Consider the following 13,346-nt stretch of genomic DNA (forward strand, 5'->3'; position numbering starts at 1 on the left):
TGATTTGAGCCTTGGGTCGCTGGTACCGGCTTTTCAGCCATTCTCTGTCCTAAGGTTTGGTGGCAGGGATTTGAGAACCTCATGTTATGAAGTTTTTTTGTTTGTCCTCGGTTTTCGCATTTTCATTAAATCATAGATGTCTTTAATTGCTTCCATGTGGCCGAAATGCCCCTTGATTGGAATTCTATGGAAAATAGAGTTTGCTTTATTAAATAGTGTGTCTTGAGGGATTTGAGAGCTCTTTGGTTTCCTTCCTCTCCCTCCCCTCTTTTTCTCTGAGTTTTTAATTTGTTGCAATGTATAATCGCCTGCTTCAGTGCTGGAATTGCTCTCCAAGCTTCCACAACCGTGTATTATAATTCCCTTTATTACTGCAGAATCATTTTTAGCCTTCAGTTAAGATGACTGGACAAGAATCAGATGAGATGGAATTAGTATCTATTTTTCATGGTGCATTGCTCCTGAAGCCAGCAGTCCCCCTTGCTTGCTAACTTTTTTTTGTGGTTTGGGATGAATGAAATTAGAAATAATCAATACCTGATCTGTTTTAAACCTCACAGCTTATGGGGGACCTAGGTGTAGATCATCCATGTTCTCCCTCCTTAGAGAGGTCGTCTGGCTTTTTTTCCAAGGTCATCCACGCAGGGTGCGTCAGAGCTCCAGTGCCGACCAAGCTCCTGGAAATCCAAAGCATCTCTCAGATCCCTTCTACAGTGTGATTTTCTAAAATATAAGCGAGCAGGGGGAAAACCTGCTTCTGAGATCTTGGAACAAAGCAAATTACATCTAGTGAAATGTGTTAGCGAGTCCCTTGCTGCAGTCTATTGATAATTAATGCTTCTTCGCCACCTGGAGTAAAAGAAATTCTATTTCTACATAATACAGAGAATGGAGACATACCAGGGCTTAGGTGCAAACCAACATATTAGTCAGAGGCCTCCAGAGGAACAGAACCAATAGGATATATGTATGCATAGAAAGAGATTTATTACAGGAAATTGGCTCGATGCAGCTATGGAGGCCGGCAAGCCTCAAGATCTACTTGGTGAATTGGCAGGCAGAAGACCCAGGAAAGCTGAACCAGGAAAGCCCTTGTCTGAGCCTAGAGGCCTGAGAATCACGGTAGCCAACAATTCAAGCTCCAGTCTGAGAGCAGGAGATGACTGATGGCCCATCTCAGGCTGGTGAAGTTCCCTCTTAGCCTTTCTGTTCCATTTATGTCTTCAACTGGTTGGATAGGGCCCACCCATCGGGAGAGTATTCTGCTTTACTCAGTCTCATCCAGAATCACCTTTACAGAAACACCCAGAATAGAGTGTAGCCAAATATCTGGGCACCTAGTACCCCAGTCAAATTGACACATGAAATTAAGGTCACACCTGCCTAGATCTGAATTTTGCCTTTATCATTTACTGATGAAGTGGCCTTGCTCAAAAGTCTTACTTTCTTCATCGGTCGATTCGAAACAGTAATACCTATCTCATAGGAATGTTGTAAGAATTGAATGAGTTAGTTTTGTAGTTGTCATGTACAGATGTGAGAGTTGGACCATAAAGAAGGCTGAGCACTGAAGAATTGATGGTTTCAAATTGTGCTGCTGGAGAAGACTCTTGAGAGTCCCTTGGACAGCAAGGAGATCAAACCAGTCAATCCTAAAAGAAACAAACCCTGAATATTCATTGGAAGGACTGATGATGAAGCTGAAGCTCTAATACTTTGACAATCTGATGCAAAGAGCTGATTCATTGGAAAACCCCCTGATCCTGGGAAAGACTGAAGGCAAAAGAAGAGGGAAGCAGAGGATGGGATGGTTAGATGGCATCCCTGACTCAGTGGACATGAATTTGAGCAAACTCTGAAAGATACTGCAGGACAGAGGAGCCTGATGTGCTGCAATCCACGGGGTCGCAAAGAGTCGGACACGACTTAGCGACTGAACAACAGCAACAGTTTTGTAAAGCTCTCAGCACACTGCCTGTCCAGATAAAGTGTTCAGTGATTGCTAGTTATTTATTTTTTTGTTACTATTACCATGGTACTATTGATGACAACAAGTCCAGGAACACACAGGCAGTACTTTTGTGTATATACTTATACTATGTATTTTGAGTCTAAACATTTTAAAGTTTTGGCAAATAGCAATTTTATTTAAAATACAAGTCTAGCCACTGGAAGTTAGAAGATTCATATGTAGCTTATGGTTTTGATATTTGCTTTCTGGGAAACTTGGAGCACATTGTTGGCCTGCTCATACACAAAGCACCTATATTGTTAATATTACTGTCTTGGTATGATATATGAGAACCACATGAGATGTAGAGTGTGACATCACTGGGTTTGCGTCAACCCCTCCAGAGGATGCTGGCTGGGGTAGAGAGGAGTCACTCTCTGCCCAGTGTGAGGCTCTGTGTGGGTGCTGGTATCCAAATTAAGAGGGATGGAATCACTGCTGCGGAAGATAGTGGGGGAACGGAGGGGTTGGGGACAGGAGGGTTGGGAAGGACAGCTCTTACATTTGTCAACTGGTGGAAATTCTCTGGACCGTGAATTGGGGGAAAATAATTTATAGGTAGAAGCTTCGTGTAAACACTAAATGGCTGATAAGAAAGCCGTAAGGGAAACTCCCTGATCATCCAGGGGTTAGCACACTGTGCTTCCACTGCTGGGGGTGCAGGTTCAATCCCTGGGCAGGGAACAATGATCCTGCAAGTTGCAAAGTGCAGCCCAAAGTGGAAAGACAGTAGTATATTGTCATTAGGTGGGTGCGGGGAGGGGGGGGGAGGGGGTGATTTGATGACCCCCCAGAGGTGACAGTTGATTGGTTTAGAATCCATTCTCAAGGTAGAACTGAGAGTTATATATATAGGAGGCCTTAAAGTATTTACAGAAATAGAAGGTCTCTTTAACATTGGTGTTCAAATGGAAATATTTGCCCCAATAAAAACTATTGATAAAAAATACGCAGTCTAGGTGTGCAGAGAAGTTGGCAAGTAGGTGGTGTCGTAGAAGCAGAAATACAGGGTCCTGGGAGCAGAGGCCCAAGGTCAGGGGTGGGGGCCAAGGAAGGGCAGGGATGGGGTGGGTGGATGTGAAAGCTAACCTTGAGACTTCCCTGGTAGTGCCCTGGTTAAGACTGTGCTTCCAATGCAGGGGGCATGGGCTTGATCCCTGCTCTGGGAACTGAGATCCCACTTGCCATTCAGCGTGGCCAAAAAAATTAAAAAAAAAAAAAAGAAAGAAAGAAAGCTATACCTACAATAAATTTCACTGGGTCTTGGTAAGCTTCCAAGAGAGAGGGAAGCAAAGAAGAACTGATGTTTGTTTAAGGAGAGTGTTCTTCATCAAGGCTAAGGTTATGATCAAGTGTGTACTGTGTTGTAGACAGGGTTCTAAATGCTTTGCATAGATTCTCTCCTTTAATAATACCTCACAGCAAACCCGTGAAGCAGCTACTCACGTTGCCCTGTCCCCAGTTTTACAGATGAGAAAACTGAGGTCCTGTGTAGCAGAGGAATTCACCCCGGGCCACACAGCTATTCAGGAGTGACGGCCATTGGTTTTTTCATCAGAGGTTCTCAGAATCTAAATTGATCGTGACTCTTTCCTGCTTAAAACTTTCCTAGGAGGTCTGGCTTGTAGGAAGAGATCCCAGGCCCTCACCTGGCCTGTCTCCAGCCTCTCTCCTGCTCTCAATACTTGGCTAAGATGCCTCCCTTTTAGTTTCTTAAATTCAGCCCCGTCTTCTGACCTTGTGAGTAGGGCACTTCTGTTTCCTCACTTCTATGGATCAAGACCTCTTTCTCTCTTTTTTTTAATTATAATTTTTTATTGAAGTATAGTTGATATATAATATTATATATTACAGGTGTACAACACAGTGGTTTATAATTTTAAAAAATTTTACTCCATTTATGTGCATGCATGCTTTGTTTCTTAATAATGTCTGACTCTTTTGAGACCCCACTTAACGGTAGCTCAGGCAAGAATACTGGAGTGGGTTGCCATGCCCTCCTCCAGAGGATCTTCCCAACCCAGGGATGGAACCCATGTCTCCTGTGTCTCCTGCATTGGTAGGTGGATTCTTTACCTCTAACACCTCCTGGGAAGTTCATACCTGTTTATAATTATAAAATATTGGCTGTATTCCCTGTGCGGCATAATATATCCTTGTAGTTTATTTTATTTTGCCTTATTTTATCTTATCTTCTTTTACTTATTTATTTAAAAAAAGAAAGAGAGAAGTCTCTTAAGAATAAATATACTTGAGAAGCTATTTGTTTGATGTAAGTTGGCTGTGATGGAGGGAGAAGGGAGAACCAGTCTTTTTCTCTCCTCTGTCTCTGGTGCTTGACCCAGAATATTTCTAGACCTCTGCACGGCTCCTCCTCTCTCTTCCTTCAGGTGTTTGCTCTAAACCAGTGGTACTGAACCTGGAGGACATCCGGCAATGTCTGGAGACACTGTTGGTTGTCACACCGCGGGGCATGTATGGCATCTCTTGGGTAGGGAGCAGGGATGCTGTCAAACACCCTACAATGCACAGGACAGCCCCCTGCCCCAAACAGTGTCAGCAGTGCTGAGGTTGACACGCCTGCTCTGAAGGGACCTTTCCAGTGACTGTATCCACTTACATTCCCCCCAATAGAATAAGAGGATTCCCTTTTCACCACGCCTCTCCAGCATGTATCGTTTGTGGATTTTTTGATGATGGCCATTCAGTGGAATATTACTCAGCCATGAAAAGGAATGAAGCTGGGTCATCAGTAGAGTTGTGGGTGAGGCTAGAGTCTCTCATATAGAGGGAAGTAAGTCAGAAAGAGGAAAACAAATATTTGTATATTAATGCAGAGGATGAGACGGCTGGATGGCATCTTTAACTCAATGGACAGGAGTTTGAGCAAACTCGGGGAGATAGTGAAGGACAGGGAAGCCTGGTGTGCTGCAGTTCATGGGATCGCAAAGAGCTGGACAGGACTTAGCAACTGAACAACAGCAACAAGTGCATATATGTGGAATCTAGAAAACTGGAACAGATGAACCAATCTGTAGGGCAGGGAGAGATGCGGACGTAGAGAATGAACATGGGGGGCACAGGGGTGAAGGGCGGGTGGGGGGAATTGGGAGAGTAGACACATGCACACTGCCGTGTGTGAAATAGATGGCTAGTGGGAAAAGCTACTATTTGGGACAGGGAGCTGAGCTTGGCGCCCTGGGATGACCCAGAGAGGGATGGGGCTGGGAGGGAGGTCCCAAATGGGAGCGATAGACATGGAAGTGATTGACTTTGTGGAACCAAGGAAACGAATGCAACGCTGTGAAGCAGCTATAATCCAGCTTTATGAAAAGAGAGAGACATTCCTTATCCATGATTGCCCATCTGAAGTCTCACTACCCCTCCCTTACCCCCGCACTCTGTTCCCATTTCCTGCTTTATTATTTTCCTTCTGTGCCCCAGTCAACCTGATAAGTGGTGTATTTCACTTATTTATTTTGCTATTGTGTGTCATCTACTACTGGATACACACACACACACACACACACACACACACACACACACATGAATTTGAACAAACTCTGGGAGATGGTGAAGGACAGGGGAGCCTGGCATGCTGCGGTCCATGGAGTTGCAAAGAGTTGGATACGACTAAGCAACTGAAAAACAACAATGGTTTATGTCCTCCAAGGACAGAGTTTTATGTCCTTTTTGTTCACTGCTTTCTCATGAATGCCTCAGATATTGTCTAATCCATAGTGAGTTCTCAATAAATATCTATTGCATGTGAGAATGGATTCAGAGTCCTAGTGAACAATAACCTATTCATCAGAGGCCACTTGGATTAAAATCCATTTGCCATCCTTATGGGGACTATTCTGTGACCCTAGGAGGTGGTGGAAATCTTCCCTTTATACACCCTTTGGTGAAGATGTTGCCTTTACTATAGCCCTGACCAAGATACCCCAAAAATATTTTCCCTGAAAGCAAGAGTAGGGAAGGTGGACAAGTTGATTTGGTGAAAAAGAAATCCCTGAGGAAGTGAGTGTTCTGTCAGGATGCCTTTGGAAGGATGCTTAGATCCTCATATTTTACAGACAGAAAAAGGGAGGTCCAAGCACATCCTCTAAGGACATTTGGAAGACTTAAGATTCTTTGATTTGTACTTGTGTGAAGTCACCCAACAAAGAATTACTGGCATCAGAATTAGAACCCAGTTTTCTGTCTTCCATGGAGATGGAAGGAGAAAATGAAAGATCCTGCAGGCCCCAAATCAGGGTGCTGGCAGGCAAGCCACTGTTCTCTAAAGCTCCCTTTTGCCTTACAAGTTGTGATATCCAGTTGACAAGGAAGCAAACTGAGTAGCTAAATGCAGAGCCTTCTGAGATGCCGAGATGCAAATTAGCCTGAACCACATGCAAGTGTGGATTTGAGGCTGGCGCGCAAAGCAGGAGCTGTTCTCCCTTCAATCTGCATTGAAAACTCACTTTGGTGGATAGCATACCCTTGCTCTTTCCCAGGCAGGCACTGTGCAAGGCACAAGGGAGATGGTGAAAAACAAAACATCGATCCCACTCTTGAGGACTTTGCAGGTTGAAGAGGGAGGCAGACAGAGGAGAGCATCCTTGTGTGTATCCGCTGTCAATGGCGAAACTGGGACAGCTAGGTTATTGGATAATACATTTTCTGAGGCTAGTGATCTTTATTTTGGGTGTCTTTAATGCCACCCAACACTGATGGCTGAAACAATAATGATGGCTAAAAAAGAACAAAACTGAAACACGTCTCGTGTGCCAGACACTGTGCTAAGCTCATCAATGTGCATGCCTCAGTTACTCAGTCTTGTCCAGCTCTTTGTGACCCCATGGACTACAGCCTGCCAGGCTCCTCTGTCCATGAGATTTCCCAGGCAAGAATACTGGAGTCGGTTTTTATTTCCTTCTCCAGGGAATCTTCCCGACCCAGGGATCAAACCTGTATCCCCCATATCTGCATTGCAGGCAGATTCTTTACCACTGAGCCACTAAGGAAGCACATCAATGTATCAGTTTATTAATCTTCACAACAGCACTAGAAGTTGCCATGACCATCATCGTTCTCATCTTCACAGCAAAGGCAACTGAGATTGAATAACCGGCCCAGAGTTATAGAGCTCAGAAGTGCTCGCATTGGAATCCAGCCCCTGGAGGTCAAGTTGTAAAGTGTGTGGTCTGTTATGTAAGATGCACTGTTGATATTTATTATTTAATATCCACCCAATCCTGACCTTGGGACTTTCTCCACCACTTAGTAATCGTGCCCATTATTGGGTGTTACTCCAGTCATTGGTCCATGTATTATTTAGTGTAATCTTCACAATGAAAATGATGAATTATTATATCTATTTTACACTCGATGAAGCAGAAGCACAGAGAGCTTATGTAATTTTCCTGAGATCACACAGCTAGTGAGTAGCAGAGCTGGGATTCTGGATATTTCATCCAAATGGAATTATTCAATATGTGGCTTCTTTCTCGTTGTATAATGTTTTTGTGGTCCATATTCGAGCACTTAGCAATATTTAAATCCTTTCATTGCTAATAGTGTTCCATTACATGGCGATACCACTCTGTTTATCCATTTATCAGCTGATGGACACTTGGATGGTTTCCATTTCTGGCTGATTGTGAATGGTGAAGCAATGAACATTCATGCACAAGTCTTATATGTGACTTATTACTGATATTTTCTCTCATATCAGTTAAAAGAAATGAGTTCAGGAACTGCCGCATGGCTTTGATCACCGATACCAACATATACCATTGTGTGACTGGGAAAACCGAGTAGCCTTTCTGAACCTTTTTGTTCTTGTTCATTTGTAAAAGGAGAATAATAGTAGCTACCTGAAGGTGCTCCAAAGCCTGAAATAGATAATGCAGTGTTTGGTTCATAATTAAACATACAATAAATGTGTGCCAGGTAAGCAACGGAAAGCAAAGACCAACCCAAAGTATATGATGTCTCTATCGATGGACTTCCCTGGTGGCTCAGCTAGTTGGTAAAGAATCTGCCTGCAATGTGGGAAACCTGGGTTTGATCCCTGGGTTGGGAAGATTCCCTGGAGAAGGGATAGGCTAACCACTGCAGTATTCTTGGGCTTCCTTTGTGACTCAGCTGGTAAAGAATCTGCCTGCAATGCAGGAGACCTTGGTTCTATCCCTGGGTTGGGAAGATCCCCTGGAGAAGTGATGGGCTTCCCACTCTAGTATTCTGACCTGGAGAATTCCATGAACTATATAATCCATGGGGGTCGCAAAGAGTCAGACACAACTGAGTGACTTTCACTTCACATTCATGGACTGTAGAGTCATTGAGATGCGAATATGCAATAACTAGACATCATGTAAAATAAAGTCAAAATATTGTACTACAGGCGTTGTCAGCATGAGGCTCACAGTCATTGAAAATTTTGTTTCTCAGCCTAGAAAACAGAGACTTTTCTAAAGTTTGGAAATCCTGGTGAGTTTTCAGGATGGAGGCCAGACTTGGTGGAGGTCGGAATGAGTAAAGACAGTTGGAAAATAGTGGAAAAGTGTGGTGTGAGAAGAGCTTTGCAAGTGAAGGGATGGAGGGGTGAAGGGCAAGTCTGTCCAGGAGGACAGTAGGAGCTGAGCAGGCGGGGATGCTGGCATCTGTCCACTTCGTGCGTTGGGGCTTCCAGACCCTGAGAAGTGATGTCAGCCTATGAGAATCCCTATTTCCACAGCTCTCCAGAAATGTGTGGTATCGTTCAATTTATTTATTTATTTATTTATTTACAATCTCATGGATGTTCAAGGACTTAGATTTAATTTACCTTTTCTTGGCTACAAGCGGAATAGAAGAGCTTTTCATTGCTTTATTTATTTTCTGGGAATGGTACTTTCATAACTTTTTTGCTCTTTTATGTTTTATTGATTCTTGATTTCTAACAGCGTGTTATGTATTCTAGTGGCTAATCTTCATCCAGCTCACACTTATATTGTAGCATGTTTATAACATCTTCTGTCACGTGAAATGTTTCTATGCTGATGGATTCAAATGGATCACCTGTTTCTCATACGATTTGTCCTTGTGTTTGTTTACCAATTTCCCCCCGTGTTGTGAGGTCATGCAAAATAGTCTCTGTTTTCTTCCAGTGGTTTGAAAACTTTGTTTTTCTTCATTTATATGTTCGATCCATCTGGGATTTGTATTTTGTTATGTGTTGTTGTTGTTAAGTCACTAAATCATATCCAGTTCTTTGCAACCCCATGAACTGCTGCACGCCAGGCTTCCCTGTCCTTCACCGTCTCCTGAAGTTTGCTCACACTCATGTCCATTGAGTGGGTGATGCCATCCACCCATCTCATCCTCTGTCAACCCCGTCTCTCCCTGCCCTCAGTCTTTCCCAGCATCAGGGTCTTTCCCAATGAGTTGGCTCTTCGCATCGGGTGGCCAAATTATTGATTTTGTGAAGTGGAATCAAATTTAATTTTACATGTGAAAAATCAACACTACGTATCCAATGGTCACCCTTCCCCTCCTCCCCAGCAAGGCCATCTCTTTCACAGACTCAGGCCCCACGCCTGCTTCTGCATAGATGTCACCCTCCATTTGGCCATGAGGCTCTGTGTATCCACCTTCCTGTCTTTATTTTACATTATAACCTAAGCATGCCTTTGTATTATTATAAACCATGAGCAAACATTACATTTAAAGATTCCTATTTTTTTTCTAGTGCCCATATCTTGATTTCTGGTATCATTTCTCCCTCATAAGACAGCATATTGTTCCTAGTTTTTTTGGTTTTTTTTTCCTATTATGAAGACTCCTATGGTGAATATTTTTGCATATAAAGCATTTACATATTTTCGGATTATGTTCTTTGGATGGATTCCCAGAAATAGAATTACCGAGTCAAAGGGCATGAATGCTTTTTAATGCTTTTAATTCATGGCATATATTTATTTTAAAAATTAAAGGGAATAAAGATTCTGGTAAGTTTCTAGGACTCTATTATGTCGTTGAAGCCAACTGGGTTGTGACAAGCCTGGGTCTGGGAATAGTTGCTCTGTGTAAGTTCAAGCGTTTGATTTCTTTGATAGATTTTTCTCTTTTCTTTTTTCTTGCTTAACACATTTTTTTTCATATATTCATTTATTCAAGCTGTCATCTCTTAAGCACCTACTAGGTACCAGCGTTAGTCGCTCAGTCATGTCTGACTCTTTGCAAACCCACGGACTGTAGCCCACCAGGCTCCTCTGTCCTTGGAATTCTGCAGGCAAGAATAGTGGAGTGGGTTGCCATTTCCTTCTCCAGGGGATCTTCCTGACCCAGGGATCGAACCCGGGTCTCCTGCATTGCAGGCAGATGCTCTCCCATCTGAGCCCCCAGGCAAAGCACTAGGTATCAGGTTCTACAGCAAAGTGAATGAGTGAGCTTACATTTTCCAGTAGCTAGGGAGACAACAAACAAATAGACAAAAGCAAGTATGAAGGGCTTCCCAGAGAAAAGCATTGGCAGATTTGTTTTTTGGTGTTTTTTTTTTTTTTTCTAAAGTTAGCTCCTATGGATTGTTGCTGTTGTTTAGTTGCTCAATTGTGTCCAACTCTTTGTGACCCCAGGGACTGTATCCCACCAGGCTCCTCTGGCCATGGGATTCTCCAGGCTCTTAAGAATACTGGAGTGCGTTGCCATTTTCTTCTCCAGGGGGTCTTCCCGACCCAGGGGTCGAAATTGCATCTCCTGCATTGGCAGGCAGATTCTTCAGTGACACAGTACTTGAGATTTGAATGACGAGGAAGAAAAAGGCATGTCAAGCAGAGGAGAGATGTCCACTTGTGGATGGAAGAGCGATTGCGAGGGCTCTGTGGGGGCCAAGAGTGTCGCGGGTCAGAAGGAAGGTTTCTGTGGCGAGAGCCCAGATCTGTGAGCCGTGTTCAGTGAAGTGAGCTGAGCCCGGGGGGAGACCAAGTCCCAGCCGTGCAGGGCAGTGGGCGCCATGGAGATAAGCAGCCACGGGCTCCAGGGGAGGCTCTCAGCAGGAATCGACGTCCTCTCGTGGGGGTCTTTCAGATATCGCGCAGGCTTCTTTGTGGAGCACAGGTCCAGTAAATCCCCTACATACGACCTTTCAAAGTTTGAACTTGCAAAGACGAGAACATGTGTTTGCGTCTCCGACCACGTCCGTTAGGTCGTGTGTCTGGCGTGCATTGTCACGTGCGTGCATCCTCTGCAAGCGGGTGTATTTTTGTGCACTTCACGGTGCAGTTCTGTATACAGTACGGGGGTCAGTGTCTTTATTTCAAGCCCAGGATGTCCACAAGCAAGCGTGACCACAGCAGGGATGTAGCTGGCCCTCCTGTACTTTCCAGGGTACTGTACTGTAAGAGTAACGATGTTCCCTTTATTGTTTGTGTGTGTTTTTTATGTGTTATTTGTGTGAAAAGCATTGTAAACCTATGCCTGGACAGTACTGTATAACCCATTGTGTGAGTTGGGGGCCTCGGCTAACTTTGTTGCATTTACAAAGAGAACTTACGAACGCGCTCTTGGAATGGAACTCATCTGTATGTAGGGGACTTTGTACTGGGAAACAGGCTTCTGGCCGAAAGAAGGATCAGGAAGCCAGCACTGCTGTCCAGGCTGGAGGTGCTGGAGATCCAGATGAGGAGCAGGGGTGGAGGAGGAGAGTGGGGAATGGGCCCTGTTCTAGGTTGGAAATCGATGCATGGGAACTGCTGATGGATTGGAGGTGTGGGCTTAGGGAAAGAGAGGGATCAAGAATATGTCCTATTTTGTTTTGTTTGTGGTTGACTTGTTAAATAAACTTCAATCAGAGTATCCTGGATGAAAGAGAGAGAAAAAAAAAAAAAAAAGAACATGTCCTAAAATTTTGGGCTAAAAGTAGACTGCTATTGAGAATAGCAATCTGGAGTGACATTACTGAGTTGGAAAAGAGTGGGGAGAATAGGTTTGGGGTGTGGAGAAAATAGGGGCGGGTCTGGCTTTGGTCGTGTTCAGTCTTTGGTTAGCAGGTGGGGAAGTCGGTGAGGCAGGGGGAGCCAGGGGAGTCCCAGGGAGAGGCTGGAGCTGTGATTAGACACAGCCTCAAAGGGCTCGAAGATCCCAATAAACAGATGGGTAAACTGAGAACAGCACGGAGGCCTTCGACTAGGGTCCAGAGAAGCCTAATATCCTCCTTCTGAGTTTTGAGATTACACTGGATTTCTTATGTTTGTCTTTGTAAACAAAAATCCTTTTCCCTGTTCCCAAGGAAGGAGAGGGGAAAACTCACCAGTTTTCTTTGCTCGCTTCAGTCCCGGCACAAGCTTCCAGTTTTCAGTGGGGACTCTAAGAGTGATCCCTGTCGTTTGATTCCAATGCAATTGGGCAGGTCACAAAAACACGCTTTTGCATCTCGCAGGCTTTTCCAGAAATGTTCTCTTGCTGTCTGCTGTGTTTAGGTAGGGACAGAATATCTGTGTCTGATTTCATGGTGTGCTTTTCTCAAGATACACGAGTTGCTGCCTCATCAGATCGCCCTGCCACTCAGGACCTGTCACACCTAGAGGGTGTGATGTAATGTGAGCTCACCGTCCAAACTGTCTGCAGCGAGACCCAGGCTTCCAGAGTAATTCTTCATGACGTCATTGGCAAAATGGGCTTGCTCAGGGTCTCTAGTGTATTATTTTTGATATGTCAGAGTGCACGTTTCCAGGTTGGAGTCTAATAGAGGAAATTTAATTATGATGAAAATACTAGTCCTTCACACCAGAATAATAGAGATGAGAACAAGGCAATGAAACTTTGCAGCTAGAAACACACATTTAAGAGTCACAGTGTTCAGGCATTAGATCCCAGGGTTGCCTCTTAGCCTGTGGTCTTGGGTATATATCTTTTAAAATATTTGATTATTTATTTTTATTTACTGACTGCACCAGGTCTTAGTTGAGGCAGGCAGGATCTGTAGTTGCAGCAGGCAAACTTTTAGTTGGGCCATGTGGAGTCTAGTTCCCTGACCAGGAATCGAACCCAGGACCCCAGCTTTGGGCGTTGGGAGTTCAGAGTCTTAGACACTGGATCATCAGAGAAGTCCAGTGGGTATATATCTTAACCTCCTGGGCTTTCAGTTTCTCCATTTAAATTGAGATAGTAAAAGTACCAACTTGATAGGGATACTGTGAGGACTAGAATGTAATTCCTTGTGAAACTCTTAAGCCGGCATTGTCACTCTTTGAAGATTTAACACACTCCACTTATTAATAACAGACATGTGAACAGAAAAAGAGAACAGATGTGTCCAACCATCATGAAGATACAATTTTGCTTCTTTAGGGTTTTGAGAATATGC

General features: G+C 44.0%; 1 protein-coding gene across 9 annotated transcripts in view; it reads left to right on the forward strand.

Annotated features, from left to right (window-relative positions):
* Nucleotides 1-13,346, forward strand: part of LDB2 (LIM domain binding 2) — a 454,166-nt gene that overhangs the window by 136,069 nt on the left and 304,751 nt on the right. The gene's annotated exons all lie outside the window — the stretch shown is intronic.

Source organism: Muntiacus reevesi, chromosome 22 (assembly GCF_963930625.1).
Source record: "Muntiacus reevesi chromosome 22, mMunRee1.1, whole genome shotgun sequence".
Taxonomy (NCBI): Eukaryota; Metazoa; Chordata; class Mammalia; order Artiodactyla; family Cervidae; genus Muntiacus; species Muntiacus reevesi.